At 42.3% G+C, this 16,274-nt stretch overlaps 1 protein-coding gene across 1 annotated transcript in view; it reads left to right on the forward strand.

The window, feature by feature from the left end:
• Positions 1-294: 294 nt before the first annotated feature.
• RIPOR3 (RIPOR family member 3) overlaps positions 295-16,274 on the forward strand; it is a 174,643-nt gene continuing 158,663 nt past the window's right edge. Inside the window, exon 1 of the mRNA XM_044296572.1 lies at positions 295-581. The gene's annotated coding sequence lies outside the window, so the exon portion shown is untranslated. The remainder of the gene's footprint in view (positions 582-16,274) is intronic.

The following is a 16,274-nucleotide window of genomic DNA, read 5'->3' on the forward strand; positions in this document are numbered from 1 at the left end:
GAGCTTGCATGTTTTTTTTTTTTACTATTTTTCCTTGGTTCGTCTGTTTGTGATTAAGCATTGAGCAAAACCCAAGTAAATAATGAAAAAAAAATAATCATCCCGTCTGCCGTCTATTCGCCAGCAAACACCATAGGCAAAAGCAAGTCTCATATGGTCTTTGATTAATAGCAGAGGGCTCCTGACACATCGAGAAGTTCTGCATGTCCTTTCAATTAGCTGCACTTTCCCAGTCGCCATGCCAGATTTAGGGGGGTAGTGCAGGGGAGGGATTCACAGAGGGGGTGCCTTCTGCTCCCATCAGGAGAAAGAAGCAGTCAGTGTGACAGAGGTACAGAGGGAGAACCCCCCCTCCCTTCCCTTCTTCCATCCTCCTCCACCCCTCCTCCTCATTTTCCCCTATACTATGTACATTTCATAGAAGTGCTGCCTGCTTTTGACATGTGCTGAGCTGGCTTTCATGATAAGACTGTTATCTGTGCACTGCATGTATGACAGCTCCAAATAAACACCGCTCCATTGGAGACCAACGACAGCACAAGCTGGACATCCCGAAAAGGCTGACGCCTCCAGAGTGACCGGTAAGTGGCACAACTGTCCTTACTCTTAACAAACCCGGAGAGTGGTGGGGGAAAAGACTGTGGATATGGGGGGCACTCGATTAGTATGATCAGTGAGTAGCACGGGGCGCTCATGACCCAATTAAACACAGATGCTATGGAGGAAGATGAAGTAAAAAGTAACCAAGACGTTTTAGCACTTGGAAAGTAGTGAATGTTCATGTCATTGCTTAAGGCTTATTTCACACGAGCGATACGGAATGAGTCAGAGTCTGGTCAGGGAAAAACAGATGGTTTTACAGGCAAGTTGGATCAGTTTTGTCTGCTATTGCTTTCAGTGTTTCAGTCTTTTTCCATGCAGATGCAATCAGTTTTTGACGCGTGGAATAAAACTGAAGAATAACAATCTACATCTCCCAGCAACCATCAGTGAAAAGCGCATTGCATCCAGATGCTTTTTCGTTTTTCACGCAAGCCCCATTCATTTCTACGGAGCCGGGGCTGTGTGAAAAACGCAGAATATAGAACATGCAGCGATTTTTCCTGAACGCAGAGATGATCAGGTATAAACAATGCTGCGCTTTAAATGAATGGGTCAGGATTCAGTCCAAATGCTACCTACTCGCATCCAGATGGAAAATTTGCTTGTGTGAAAGGGGTTGAAAGGTTTTAAGTTTTGTAATAATGTTTGATCACTTATCTATCATGTTAAAAAGTTCTGAAATTTGTATTGTGTTGCACCTCCTCATCATGTTCTATATCATTGTTTGCTGTCAGTGAATGAGAGCATTTTTTTTACATTCAGAAGCTAAGGGTAACTACACATGTTGCGTATATGTATGCAGAAAATCCGCACCAAAAAACTGTACATAAATCTGCACTATTTATTACGGTTTTGGTGCAATTTTTATTTCAGATTTAGGGCTCATGCACACGACTGAATGCCCTCCAAGATATACAGTCCATGAGCGGGCCATATGTCCCGCAGCGGCATACATCGTGCGCACAGGAGCGCATAGCATCATAGGTTACTATGATGCTGTGCGCATCGTGCTCCCATGGGACTATTGTCCCGCATTCATATGATATTATGAGTGCCGGACAATAGCCCCGCGGGCGGCCTGATGCGCACAACATCATAGTAAGCTATGATGCTGTGCGCTCCCGTGCGCACAATGTATGCCGCTCCGGGAAATATGGCCCGCTCATGGACTGTATGTCTCGGAGGGTATACGGTCGTGTGCATGAGCCCTTAGGTGCAGACTTTCTGCTTATGTTAACAACCCCATTGAAGTCTATTGGAAAAACCACGATATGTAAAGTGCACAATCACATGCAATTGACATGCTGTGGATTTCAAAATCTGCAAGACAGGTCAATTTTCACATTTAAATTGGGGGTCATTCATTAAGTAGACTACACCAGTTTGGGCAAGAGGACAATTTATGACTTTTTAAATGCCAGTACGACAATATTTTGTCGCACAGAACTTTATATGCTGTGCTTACTGGATTTTCTGCATACAAATATGCAGCATGTGCAGGTAGCCTAAGGCCTCATGCACATGACCGTATTTTTGGTCAACATCCAATCTGCATTTTTGGCAGACTGAATGATGACCAATGCATTTTAATGGGGTCACAAAAGATGCGGAAAGCATCTGTTTGTCCATTCCAAATAGGACATCTCTACAGAAGTTTAAAAAAAACGTGGTATGCACACAGTCAGTATCCCTGTTTTGTGGTTCCGCAGTTTTGCACATCTTGCGGAATACAAGTAGCTTTTCCATGCAACATTCTCGTGCAGAAAAAACGCAGCGTATTACAGTACCAGCAAAGTGAAAGAGATTTGCCAAGTATCATTTTTTACTTATGGAGATTGACCTATGGCGTGGATTTTGAATGGTGCGGACGTGGGGTGGCTCTAATAAAGCTAATAAAGCTGTTCAGTGGATCTGTATTGTTAATGGACGCACAGCACCTTCAATACCACACAGCCGTAATACAGACACAATGAACTGTGCAGTTTTCATTTGTTTTTTAATTAGAGCCCGCTGCAGCCATCATGGCCACGTCACAAGCTCCACACGACTGCTCCGTTTGTCTATACCCCTAGGGGAAAAAATGTTCCTCGAAATGTGGCAATCAGAATAGATTCCTGGTTCAACAACCTATTTCCAGTATTTTTGAATCTATAAATTGTAATATTGTTAAGGTGGTTGTTGTTAAAGTAACAAAAGAAGTGATACTCACCATTTTGTTACCCCTGCCACTTCTAACATCAAAATCTGGTCCTGCAGCGATGATGTCATCTTCCTGGCTGCAGCAGTAATGTTCCGTATGCGTTGGTGGTAAATATTGGACATTACTGCTGCACCTAATAAAACAAACCCTGACAAAGGGGAGCACAGTGCATAAAGTGGTGGGGAGAAAAAAAGGTATCAGTCCCTTTGTTATTTTAATACATTTACTGTTTCTGGGAAATTTTTATTACAATTTGGAGACCCCCTTTAAGGTCCATTTACATGAACTGGTTGACAAGCTTATATCTGGAACAAACTGTTTGCTCCTGATAATTGCCTATTGTTGAGCAGACAGGAGAGCGGCATTGATATGCGGCAATCATCTCCTCTGTATTAGGATGAACAATTGCTATTGCAATCCTTCGTCCCCATACAGATATATTGTTTGATGTCAGCAGATCCCTCATTACGTAGGGTGATCTGTTGTCAGAAAACCATAATTTTATGTGCTGCATAAAAGATGCAGTCATCCATTGAACAAGAGTTTGCTCATTTGACACATTTGCACGGGGCAATTACTGGGAACGAATGTTCCTAGGGAAGTCCATCTCCAATAATTGCGCCATTCCTTAGCCTGTGTAAAAGGGCCTTTACTTTCTAGAAACACATCCAGACCCCTTTTCAACTCTCCTAAATGGATTGGCCCATCTCATACATTGGAGGCATATTGCTAGGATATGCCCCCAATGTCTGGGACCCGCACCTATCTCTAGACTAGAGGTCGCAAAGTGAAGGAGCGAGGACTGCTCATGCACGGCTACCATCCATTCATTTCTATGGGACTGCCGAAAATAGTCGAGCACTAGCTTGGCTATTTCCTTCAGCACCATAGAAGTGAATGGAGCTGTGGCTGCGCTTGCGCAGTCCACTTTCCATTAATTTCTATGGGACTTTGGAAAATAGATGACCGTCCCGGGTACAAATAGATCATGCAAAAAAGGAGTTAGAGAGGAAAAATAAAAACAGGGAGCTCTAACAGCACACTATATGTATAATACACACACCTGAGATTGGGCGATGGCTTCAAAGATGGAGAGTCCAGCAGTAGGAAATGAGCAATGGCAGCACTCAACTAGAGGGTTCAGTCCCCACCAAAGGGCACCACAATAGAACAGAAATAAACAACCAAAAAATATATTACGGGAGGAACCAAGTCAAACCACAGATGTAAAGACCCAAAGAAACGAATGTGTACTCACTCCACCAAGAAGGGGGGTTGGCAAGATAAAGCTCGAGACACTTGCAAACCCCTCACTCCCTTATCAAGGTCATATGTAGATCTTAAATACACAACTTGTCCAGAATGGAAGTTAGGATCTCACTTGTGATAATGTATTTATTAAAGAAGGTCAATAAATACATTGTTGGTGGAGTCGTTTCTTTGGGTCTTTACATCTGTGGTTTAAGTTGGCGCCTCCTGTAATAAATTTGTGGATATGTCTATAACTAGATGATGGGAGAGATCTCTGTATTCATCTTTGAGATATTTGTACATAGTTATTAGATCTCCCCTCAGTCGTCTAAACTAAATAACCCTACTTTTGATAATCCTGTAGTCCATCCATTCCATTTATGACTTTAGTTGTCCTTCTTTGAAACCTCTCAAGCTCTACTATGCCTTTCTCATGTACTGGTTCCCATAGCTGTACACAGCACTCCATGTGTGGTCTGACTAGTGATTTGTAAAGTGGTAGAACCACAGTATGTCCTTGACCATTTACATGTCACTTTTATTAAATGTTTTCCCATGTAACAAGTAATCTTGGCATGTATTTTCCTTTTCTGTGTGCACAACCTTACGTTTTTGATGCTGATTGTCATTTACCAATTTGTTCAAGCCTCCAACCTATCCAGATCCATCTGTAATACTATACTGCCCTCTTTTGTGTTAAATACTGTACTTTACACAGTACTTTATACAGTTTAGTGCTGTGTGCCAAAAATGACACATAATAGGGTGGTAGACCATGCTATTTTGTCCCCCAATTTTTCTTTAAAAAGATGCTAAGGAGGTCAAATGTCCAAAGTTTAAAGGGTTTCCTGTGTCTTCTTCTGCGACTTGTTGATAGGGGCTACTGTCTCTTAGGCCTGTGTTACACCAACAGATTATCTGACAGATTTTTTGAACAACCATTGGTCAGATGGCCAATTAAATATATAGATCTTTTGGTATACACACCAACTATTGGTCTGATTGGACAGATATTGATCAGATAACCTGTTTGTGTAATACAGGCCTATTTATGACTCCTTTGTGAACATTTGGACTACATTTGCTACATGCAAAGCCTGTAGAATAAAGCCTATTATACATTTATTAAATGGCATTTTCCATCTTCAGGGGATTTTTGGACAGACCATCCCACGTGGCCATACCTGGCATGGGGGGGGGGGCATATTTATCTGCCCTCTGCCACTGTCTTACAGCTTCTTCACTCTCCTGTCACCTTTGTCAACATCCGGTTTGATGGCTGCTGCAGCCAATCAGTGGTCATAGCGGTGACACATCCCCCTTGCATCACATGACTCATTGATGTGATGCAAGAGGGATGCGTCACTGCTGCAGCCAGTGATTGGCTGTGGGGGCCAAAAAACTGACTGTTTATGCACATGGACTGGAGTATGGCAGCGGAGGTGGGGGAGAGAAGGAGCCGGAACCCAGTGGCAGGGAGCAGGTAAGTATGCTTCCTCCCCAAGTCTGGCCACCTGAGGGGGTTTGCCTGAAAGTCCCCTGAAGATGGAAAACCACTTTAACTATTAGAAATAATGATCTGGCTATCACTAAACTTAGTTACTTTACAACCCTATGTAATCTGGATTCAGTGCTTTGTCTAGTTAAAGGCTATGTTCACCTTTGGAGGCAATTTTTTTTTTAAATGTGTCCTAAATTTGTGTCCTCCTACCATTCTTCCCTCTTCACTGGGCAAACGGTTGACATGTTAAAGGGGTTGTCTCTAAATACATACTTATCCTCTAACCAAATCCTACCCTGACACAGGACCCCCGTTCTCATGATCGTAGGGTACCTGCAGTCAGATCCACCGATCAGATACTTTGCCACTATCCTGTGGATAGGGGATATGTGTATTGTGGGAAAACATCTTCTAACATTTTCACTATTTTATAGTTAAATATTATTTTAGGGTTTGGAGTTGTCAAAGCAGTCTCTCATGGTTACATAGTGTATTCTTCTAAGAATAGATTATTATGTGAGAGACTGTCAGTGACACTTCATTCATTATCCCGTGACTTGTTTGACTAAGGAATCACACTGAAATGATGGAAGTTCCAGCACTTGGCAAACAGAGTAAGTGCTGTCACCTTAATTGTTTCTGTGAGCGAAGTAGAAGGAGAACAACGGGATGCAAGATTTTGTTTTGTTAAGTTTTATCAGGTTATAAGTAACATAGTATATAAGTAACATAGTAACATAGTATATAAGGCCGAAAAAACACATTTGTTCATCCAGTTCAGCCTGTTATCCTTCAAGTTGATCCAGAGGAAGGCAAAAAAAAAACTGTGAGGCAGAAGCCAATTTTCCCCACTTAAGGGGAAAAAAATTCCTTCCCGACTCCATCCAGGCAATCAGAATAACTCCCTTGATCCATGACCCCTCTCTAGGAGCTATAACCTGTAATATTATTACACTCCAGAAATACATCCAGGCCCCTCTTGAATTCCTCTATTGTACTCACCATCACCACCTCCTCAGGCAGAGAGTTCCATAGTCTCACTGCTCTTACCGTAAAGAATCCTCTTCTATGTTTGTGTAGAAACCTTCTTTCCTCCAGACGCAGAGGGTGTCCCCTCGTCACAGTCACAGTCCTGGGGATAAACAGATGATGGGATAGATCTCTGTACTGACCCCTGATATAGTTATACATAGTAATAAGATCTCCCCTCAGTCGTCTTTTTTCTAAAGTGAATAACCCTAATGTTGATAATCTTTCAGGGTACTCTAGGCCCCCCATTCCAGTTATTACTTTAGTTGCCCTCCTCTGATACCTCGTTATGATTTTTTAAGTTATATTCTTGCATAAAGAAGCATTATTAGTAGTTATAGTCTTGTACATAGAGACAGTTTTAGAGTAGTTATATTTGTGTTCATAGGGACAATATTATAGTACATTGTTACTAGTTGTATTCTTGCATATTGGAGAAAAATTATAGTAGTTATATTTATGCATATGGCGCAGTATTGTAGTAACTGCTATATCTTTTTGTATGTAGTGGCAGTATTATAGTAGTTATATTCTTGTATTCAGAGGCAGTATTATGGTAGTTACATTATTGTACAGAGAAGCAGTAGCAGGTCTGTTTCACACTAGCATTAAAATCATCTGACAGGCTGTTCTGGCAGAGGAACAGCCTGCCAGGGTTCAGCATATCCGGCATAGCCTGATACTGCCTTTCCCCGCCAGAGCCCATTGACTATAATGGGACCAGCAGGGATCCGGCCTGTTTCCGGCATTAGTTTCGGGATTCAGCCAGACAAAATCCAGCCTGGCAGTGCTGTGTCCCTTTTCGGCTATGCTGGATAAGATGAACTCTGCCAGGCTGTTCCTCTGCAAGAACAGCCAGCCAGATGATTTTAACGCTAGTGTGAGAAAAGCCTTAGGGTAGTTATATTCTTGCATTAGGGTCCATACACATAACTAACAGTATTTTGCTGTCCGCAAACACAGGTACCGGCCGCGTGAGTTCCGTATTTTGCAGAATGCACATGGCCAGCCCTATGATAGAAATGTCTATTCTTGTCTGTGATTGCAGACAAAAATAGGACATGTTCTATCTTTTTTGCAGGGCCACGGAACAGAACTACGGATATGAGCAGTACACGGTGTGCTGTCCGCATCTTTTGCGGCCCCATTGAAATGAATGGGTCCGAACCCGTTCTGTAAAATTGTGGAATGGCTGCGGAAATATGGTCCTGTGAATGGACCCTTAGGAGCAGTATTATAGTGGTTATATTTTAATATATAGGAGGAAGTGTTTGAGTATGTAAGAATACTATTATAGAGGTTATGTTCTTGTACATAGGGGCAGTATTATAGTAGCCATATTCATATACATAGGGAACAATATAATAGTGGTAATATTATCACACTTGGGGGGTAGTATTACAGCAGTCATGTTCTTGTACAGTCGTGGCCAAAAGTTTTGAGAATTACGTAAAGATTGGAAATTGGAAAAGTTGCTGCTTAAGTTTTTATAATAGCAATTTGCATATACTCCAGAATGTTATGAAGAGTGATCAGATGAATTGCATAGTCCTTCTTTGCCATGAAAATTAACTTAATCCCAAAAAAACCTTTCCACTGCATTTCATTGCTGTCATTAAAGGACCTGCTGAGATCATTTCAGTAATCGTCTTGTTAACTCAGGTGAGAATGTTGACGAGCACAAGGCTGGAGAGCATTATGTCAGGCTGATTGGGTTAAAATGGCAGACTTGACATGTTAAAAGGAGGGTGATGCCTGAAATCATTGTTCTTCCATTGTTAACCATGGTGACCTGCAAAGAAACGCGTGCAGCCATCATTGCGTTGCATAAAAATGGCTTCACAGGCAAGGATATTGTGGGTACTAAGATTGCACCTCAATCAACATTTTATGGGATCATCAAGAACTTCAAGGAAAGAGGTTCAATTCTTGTTAAGAAGGCTTCAGGGCGTCCAAGAAAGTCCAGCAAGCGCCAGGATCGTCTCCTAGAGAGGATTCAGCTGCGGGATCGGAGTGCCACCAGTGCAGAGCTTGCTCAGGAATGGCAGCAGGCAGGTGTGAGCGCATCTGAACGCACAGTGAGGCGAAGACTTTTGGAAGATGGCCTGGTGTCAAGATGGGCAGCAAAGAAGCCACTTCTCTCCAAAAAAAACATCAGGGACAGATTGATCTTCTGCAGGAAATATGGTGAATGGACTGCTGAGGACTGGGGCAAAGTCATATTCTCTGATGAAGCCTCTTTCCGATTGTTTGGGGCATCAGGAAAAAGGCTTGTCCGGAGAAGAAAAGGTGAGCGCTACCATCAGTCCTGTGTCATGCCAACAGTAAAGCATCCTGAGACCATTCATGTGTGGGGTTGCTTCTCATCCAAGGGAGTGGGCTCACTCACAATTTTGCCCAAAAACACAGCCATGAATAAAGAATGGTACCAAAACACCCTCCAACAGCAACTTCTTCCAACAATCCAACAACAGTTTGGTGAAGAACAATGCATCTTCCAGCACGATGGAGCACCGTGCCATAAGGCAAAAGTGATAACTAAGTGGCTCGGGGACCAAAACGTTGACATTTTGGGTCCATGGCCTGAAAACTCCCCAGATCTTAATCCTATTGAGAACTTGTGGTCAATCCTCAAGAGGCGGGTGGACAAACAAAAACCCACTTATTCTGACAAACTCCAAGAAGTGATTATGAAAGAATGGGTTGCTATCAGTCAGGAATTGGCCCAGAAGTTGATTGAGAGCATGCCCAGTCGAATTGCAGAGGTCCTGAAAAAGAAGGGCCAACACTGCAAATACTGACTCTTTGCATAAATGTCATGTAATTGTCGATAAAAGCCTTTGAAATGTATGAAGTGCTTGTAATTAGATTTCACTACATCACAGAAACAACTGAAACAAATATCTAAAAGCAGTTTAGCAGCAAACTTTGTGAAAACTAATATTTGTGTCATTCTCAAAACTTTTGGCCACGACTGTACATATAGAGCAGTAGTATAGTTGCTATATTCTATATTTTGTTGCTGGGAGGGACACACACCCCATATGATAAAAATCTAAAAAACTAATAGCATGTTGCAAAATAATATAATTTTGATTGTTTTTTAAAGGGGTTTTCTCTCCAGTACATTCATCACCTTTGCATGAAACCCCCAAACTGTAGGAGGAGGAATTCGAATGGAGTGGTACTCGAGTATGTGCTTAGCCCCTCCATTCAAAGTCTATGACACTGACTGAGCACAAGCAGAGGATAGGTAATAAATGCTTGTGGCTGAAATACCGTTTTTTCAGTTGCCCAAATTGTCTTTGTGTAACACACTTGTGGCCTCTTGAAACCCCAATGAAGGGGCCATGTGCAGTATTCTTCTTTGATTACACAACTGTACAATACAATGCTGTTCAGCCTATTGTTGTCTGTTTCAGGTTAACGAACCTTATTTGTAATGTCCTCCCCCTGAGCATTCATAATTAATCAGTGATGAATGCAGTTAATGCAACTCTTGCCAGTGAGCTCAGCAAATGCTGCTATTGGAGAAATCTGGACAGTTTTGTTTGCAAAAGTTAGAGCCAGGAACATTTTTTGAAGGTTGGCAGCTGCCCACCAAGCGGCGCTTATCCGTCACAGTCAGTGCAATGTGTTCCAGACCTCCTGGACCTTCTCTAGGCTTTCTGTCCTGTTTGAGTAGTGGCACTAGTGAATCCTAGAGGTACAGCATAGTTGTACTTTCTCCGCTGAACTAGCCCTGCCAGCATTGAGCAGTATCCAATGGCATTCTGCCTGTCATACAAATCATTAGACATGTCTGAAGTTTGGACCAGAGGTGTACTCCACAGAGACTCCATCTCAGAATGTATGATCTCAAGTTTTGCCTGGTACTTTGTCTTTTTCAAAGGGCATCTGTACCTATAAAACTGGCTGATCTTCTGCTAGAGTGCTTGCCAGCTGAAGACATCTGTGTTGGTCCCATGCTCATAAGAGCCCTCATTGCTGAGAAAAATGATGTTTAATGATATGAAAATGAGCCTCTGGGAGCAATGGGGACGTTACCATTACATCTACGGGCTCTTATTAAAGTCAGAATTGTGAATGTTCTCTGCTGGGTTGCTCAGGTATATTAGGACTGGGTTTTCCTGTGGCTTTTGGGTGCAGTTCTGTTTTAAGGGAACATCACACTTTGGCCCGATAATAATCAGTGTACTGAACCCGTGGAGCGTCGATCATAACATGCACATCAGCAATTAGAATTTCACATGCATCGGTTCGGTATATTCAAATTCCTTCAGCTAGAGCAAGCGATTCTGATCTTGACTTAAAGCGAACCTATTAGGTAATTGTCCTTTTAGAGCGCAGTGAGAGAGCCGTAGAGAAGCTGAGACTTATGATTTGCGATATATACATCAGAATTTCAAAAAGATAATCCTGACAGGACTCCTCCAAGAGACAGTGAGAGTCCGGATTACTCCACTCGCACAGTGATTGAAATTTTTTTGTAGGTTGGCAGCTGCCCACCAAATGTCGCTTATTCGCCACAGCCAGTTCAATGTGTTCCAGACCTCCCGGGCCTACTCTAGGCTTCTGTATACGCACACATATAGGGACAGAGAAATCTTTTAATTACTGAGCGTGAACGGGGCAATCAGGACTCTCATTATCTCTCTAAGGAGTTCTGTCAGGATTTACTCAGTTTTTTACTCAGAAATCCTGCTCCAAATTATGTAAACCTATATATAGAACCAAACTGCTCTCCCTGTATCATAGCCTTCTCTCAGATAGTCAGCAGACATTCCTCACGGGTTAGTTTCTGAAAGGTTGTAAGTTTTACTATCAATACTTGTCTCTCAATACATATGTTCTGTATGGAGTAAATACTCAAGTTGCACATGAGCGAGTCCAGATTGCAGGAATCACGCTCCATGTGAGAGCGTGATCCTCCGTTCTGGACTTGCAGGAGTGCACAACCTTATACTGAGTTATAATGATATGCGCCTCTGCTTGACCTTACTGATACAGGATCATACTGACAGCTTTATTGTACTATGATTCTGTAGAAGTAAGGTCAAGCAGTGACATGTAATTCCTGCAGAGAAAGCAGTGATTCTAGTGGATGCTGCTCCTGCCAGTTACAAGCAGGGACTCACAGCAGCAGGCATTAATGCTGATTTTTCTGAGGTGAAGTGGACTACAAATCCCATGAGCACTTGCTCCTCCCTGCAGCCAATAGCAAGGGGACAAGGGAGAAAGGCCAAGGAAGGAAGAGAAACAGCAGCCATCTTAAAGGGGTTCTCCAGGAATTAAAAAAATGAAAATACTTAAATATTACTTCATTATAAATATATTACCAAATACCTTTCATTAGTTATAATGGCTCGCTTTGTCCCGGAAACAATCATTAGGAAAAATAAAATGGCTGCCATCCTACTAGTCCACACAAAACCTGTCCTAATTACACAGGAGGACAAGTTAAAGAGCCGCACCATGTTCCTCTCTTACTTGTCAGGGATTATGATCCTGAATACAGTTTAATATGATCTTCAGATGAATCTCTGTATGAATGGAGTTCATTAGGAGACATGAAGTACAGAGAGGTTAGTGGGGGTGTTGATAATGAGCAGCAGAACTTATATGCAGTCTCTATTACCCCAATCAGTCCTGTCCGTCCTCTCTTTACTTCATGTCTCCTCATGAACTACATTCCCACAGAGATTCAGCTGAAGATCTTATCAGCTGTATTCAGGATCATAATCCCTGACAAGCAGAGCAGAGAGAAGGACGAGGCAGCTCTTTACCTCGGTGTTGTAAAGTAAATTGTCCTGTTGTGTGATTAGGACAGGTTTTGTGTGTGCTAATAGGACGGCGGCCATTTTATTTCTCCTAATGATTGCTTCCTAGACAAAATGAACCATTATAGCTAATGAAATGTATTTGGAAATATATTTATACTAAAGTAATATTTACGTATTTTCATTTTCTTAATTTCTGGAGAACCCTTTTACGAGACAGCAGCATGGGCAGGAGATGGAGAGACTGAGAGATCTCCACAGACAGAAGTGTTCCCTACTTCTGTGCACAGTCCAGACAGCTCCTGTGATTCCTGTATGAGAAGGGAAAGCTCAGCTGCTGCATTACCACTGCAGCTAAGCTACTACTTGCCCCTGACATCACTGCCATCCAAACTTCTGAATGCTGCAGTCGCCAGCTGGTTCCCGGAATAGGTTAATTGCTAGACAGTAAGGTATAGTAAGCTGAGTGCTAGGAGTAGATAGCTGGAAAGTGCATACTGTCTATATCTTCAAAAGGAGAGTGTGTGTGACCACCATCACTTCTTACTGTTACAGATACCCCCCCCCCCCCCCTTCACTTGGGGTTTTCCTTTCTTTGCTTTGTTCCTTTTATTGCATAATCTGCACCATTGTTCACCCTTTCCAAAATAAATTAGTTGATCAGTTAACTCCTTTCTGGGGTGAGTGTGTACTGAACTGGGCAGGGGTTTCCCAAGTCGGCCCCCTCCTGCTATCCTATAGAGCTCCAAGCAAGATTTGGGTGGAGGCACCGCGTCATAGTGAGGTGAGAATCACCATACCCCATGCCTACTGAGTGCTGCACAAAGGATATTACAGGCACATAGCATTATAAATCAGTATAATATTGTGTGCTCCTGCCAATCCAGATGTCACGGATGGTGTTGCAGAAAGCTGGAACTTATAAATAAACATCCGACTGGCTTGATCCCAACTAAGGAGCATATGGTTGAGCCCTATAAAACCCCTAAAGCTCTCCCTGACTGCTATGCCCATGCAAAGGTCTTTATGGTAGACAATTGCATGTCCACATACCTCATACTATGTGACACCTGAAAACCCTATAATAGTGAGGGGACACGACCACCGGCACCCTGCACTTAATACGGACGGAGTCGGGGTCACCTAGAATCAAGCCAGCAAGGAAACACAAATAAAGGAAACTTATCTGAGGAATCAGCAGAAGCAGCCTTCAGCAGTGAACACAATCCAGGAAGAAGTATAAACCGCAAAGTGAAGCAGTATGGGAGGGAATATAAAGGGAGACAATTAGTGTAAATAGGTGACAGCTGGGAGAAGGAAAGGAGATGACAAAGTGAAACCAAAACAAAGAACTTCATGCAGGTAGAGAAGAACATCTAACAGACCTTCTCACAGAAGTGGCGTTGACACCAGAACAGAGGAGAGTGGGATTCCTGCAATGGACTCGTGTGAAACAGCCCTAAAGAATTTGCCCGCCTATTGGATCCTTCTTTCCTGGTCACAGGACCTATTGACACAGCTTTTCTTCTAAGTCTAGCCATATGTTTATTGTCTGTGCCGGACCCATACATGGATACAGGAAAAAGTCAAAGGCTCTCAGTCCCAAAGGCAATTGCCAGGCTAACAATTACGGATGTATTGCCTCTATTCACACAACTGCAAGAGGTGAGTGAGGAACCGGACGGCTCTCAAATACTGCTACTTGACACTTTTTGATAACAACCACTGATGCAAAAACATGATGTATGAATAAAGCCTAAGTGGCTTTGCAAAAGGGGTGGATTATTTTTCTAAAACTTTTTTTAAACTTGTAATAACGTTTTAGCTTTTTCTTTATCATGAACTTCTGATCCTCTGATCGCTCGTATAAAGCAGTAATGCTGTATTGCAGTGTATGATGCCTGTTAGTGTCAGTGATTCTGTACATGGCAGACCAGGCGGCCATTGCCCCAGCTGCTATAGACACCCCTTAGCACTGGTGAGCTGACATAGGTAGCTCCCTAACTAACCAAATGCATTGGACGCTATTGACTGCAGCATCTAAGGGGTCAAACTGTCAGGATCGGAGCTCTCCTTTGAACTCCTGGTTGTCTGAGCTGTCACTGTAAAACAAAAAGCCTGCAAGTGTGCAAATGCATTTAAAATAAAAAGCAGAATCAGAAAAACTGTTGAAATTGTAAAAAAAAAACAACTGAAAAAAATAATAATTGTTAAGACCAAAACAAGTAAAATACAATAATATAAAAAATTGCCTGTCATCTCAAGACGTAAAAAACCTATTCAGAAATAGAATCCCTTTAAGACTACAACTCCAGTCATCCCCTTCCTAAGTGATTCCAGATCCTGGCCCTAGTCGCTTCTGTGCTTTCAGTAAACAGATTTATGATCATTTAGTCAGCAAGCTGCAAATTATTTACTTAGAAGATGCTTGGTTTTGCAAAATTGTGAAATGTAAACCCAGGTTATTTGGATATTTGGAGCCAAGTGCAATGTGTTTCCTTTGCTGTCATATAATCACACACTGGGCAGAGACCACCGTATACATTATGCTGTACACACGAGACAAAACACGGTGCTATAAACACTCAGACTGGAGTTTATTTGTGGGTGCTGGTGTTGTGTACTTTAACAGATGGGGATTTAGATTTTTTTCTGTCTTATGTTATTCCCTTGGCTTTTGCCTTCATATTCTTTATGCATCTACATTCAGTGGTGTTCCGTATCTGGACTACACATGAGTGTGACCTGTTTCACAGCTCACATAGGACAATGATGACACCCCAGGGATCCAAAATACCTAATATAGTCCACAATTTATATTTTGTTTTTAACTAGGCGTTGTCTGTTGCTGTCTCACCATAATTTATACTTGCATCAACTGGAGAGTGATTTTAAAGAGGACCTGTTACTTCTTCTAACTTGTCTATTTAGTAAATGTTTTGTATTCCACAGTTAGGACCCAGCATTGTGCAGCTCTTCCGTTATAATGGAAATTTGGGAATACATTAAGAACATTGAGAACTGGGTGGTATGAGTTTGGGGGCTGTGATTAGACTACAGCGATCCATTTGTGTTTCTTGATGGAGTCTTGGAAGCCAAACCCAGAAGTGAATTTGAAATAGAGAGGAAGTAGTATCTGTCCTTAAAAGGGTTGTCCAAGTTATTTTTATTGAGGATAGATCATCAATATCAGATTGGCAGGGTGTCTGACAACTGGCACCCCCACCGATCAGCTGGTTGAAGAGAAGGCGCGCGCCATGGCAGTGCAGGCTTCTCTTCATTGTTTACCTGCTTGTCGTTGCAACAGCGGCGGTGCGCAGGTGTAATTACAAGAAGCCACCCATTTACTTCAATGGGACGGCTCCTTCCTATACACTTGAATATACTTCTTGTAAATAGGCGGGGGAGCTATCTGGAGGATTGGTCATCAATAAAAATAACTTGGACAACCTCTTTAATACTTTTACTAGTTTTATGATCCATTCCTGATTTTGGTTTCCAAAACTCTATGAAGAAATCTGAAAGTGTGGCCACTATCAGCACTAATTTAACAATGTCAGACTGTGTATGGACACACCCCAACTGGATCAGCCACTGATTGATAATGTTACACTGTGTATGGATACACCCCAACTGGATCAGCCACTGATTGATAATGTTACACTGTGTATGGATACACCCCAACTGGATCAGCCACTGATTGATAATGTTATACTGTGTATGGAGACACCCCAACTGGATCAGCCACTGATTGATAGTGTTATACTGTGTATGGACACACCCCAACTGGATCAGCCACTGATTGATAGTGTTATACTGTGTATGGACACACCCCAACTGGATCAGCCACTGATTGATAGTGTTATACTGTGTATGGACACACCCCAACTGGATCAGCCACTGATGATAG

The sequence above is a fragment of the Bufo gargarizans genome, chromosome 6, assembly GCF_014858855.1.
Source record: "Bufo gargarizans isolate SCDJY-AF-19 chromosome 6, ASM1485885v1, whole genome shotgun sequence".
Taxonomy (NCBI): Eukaryota; Metazoa; Chordata; class Amphibia; order Anura; family Bufonidae; genus Bufo; species Bufo gargarizans.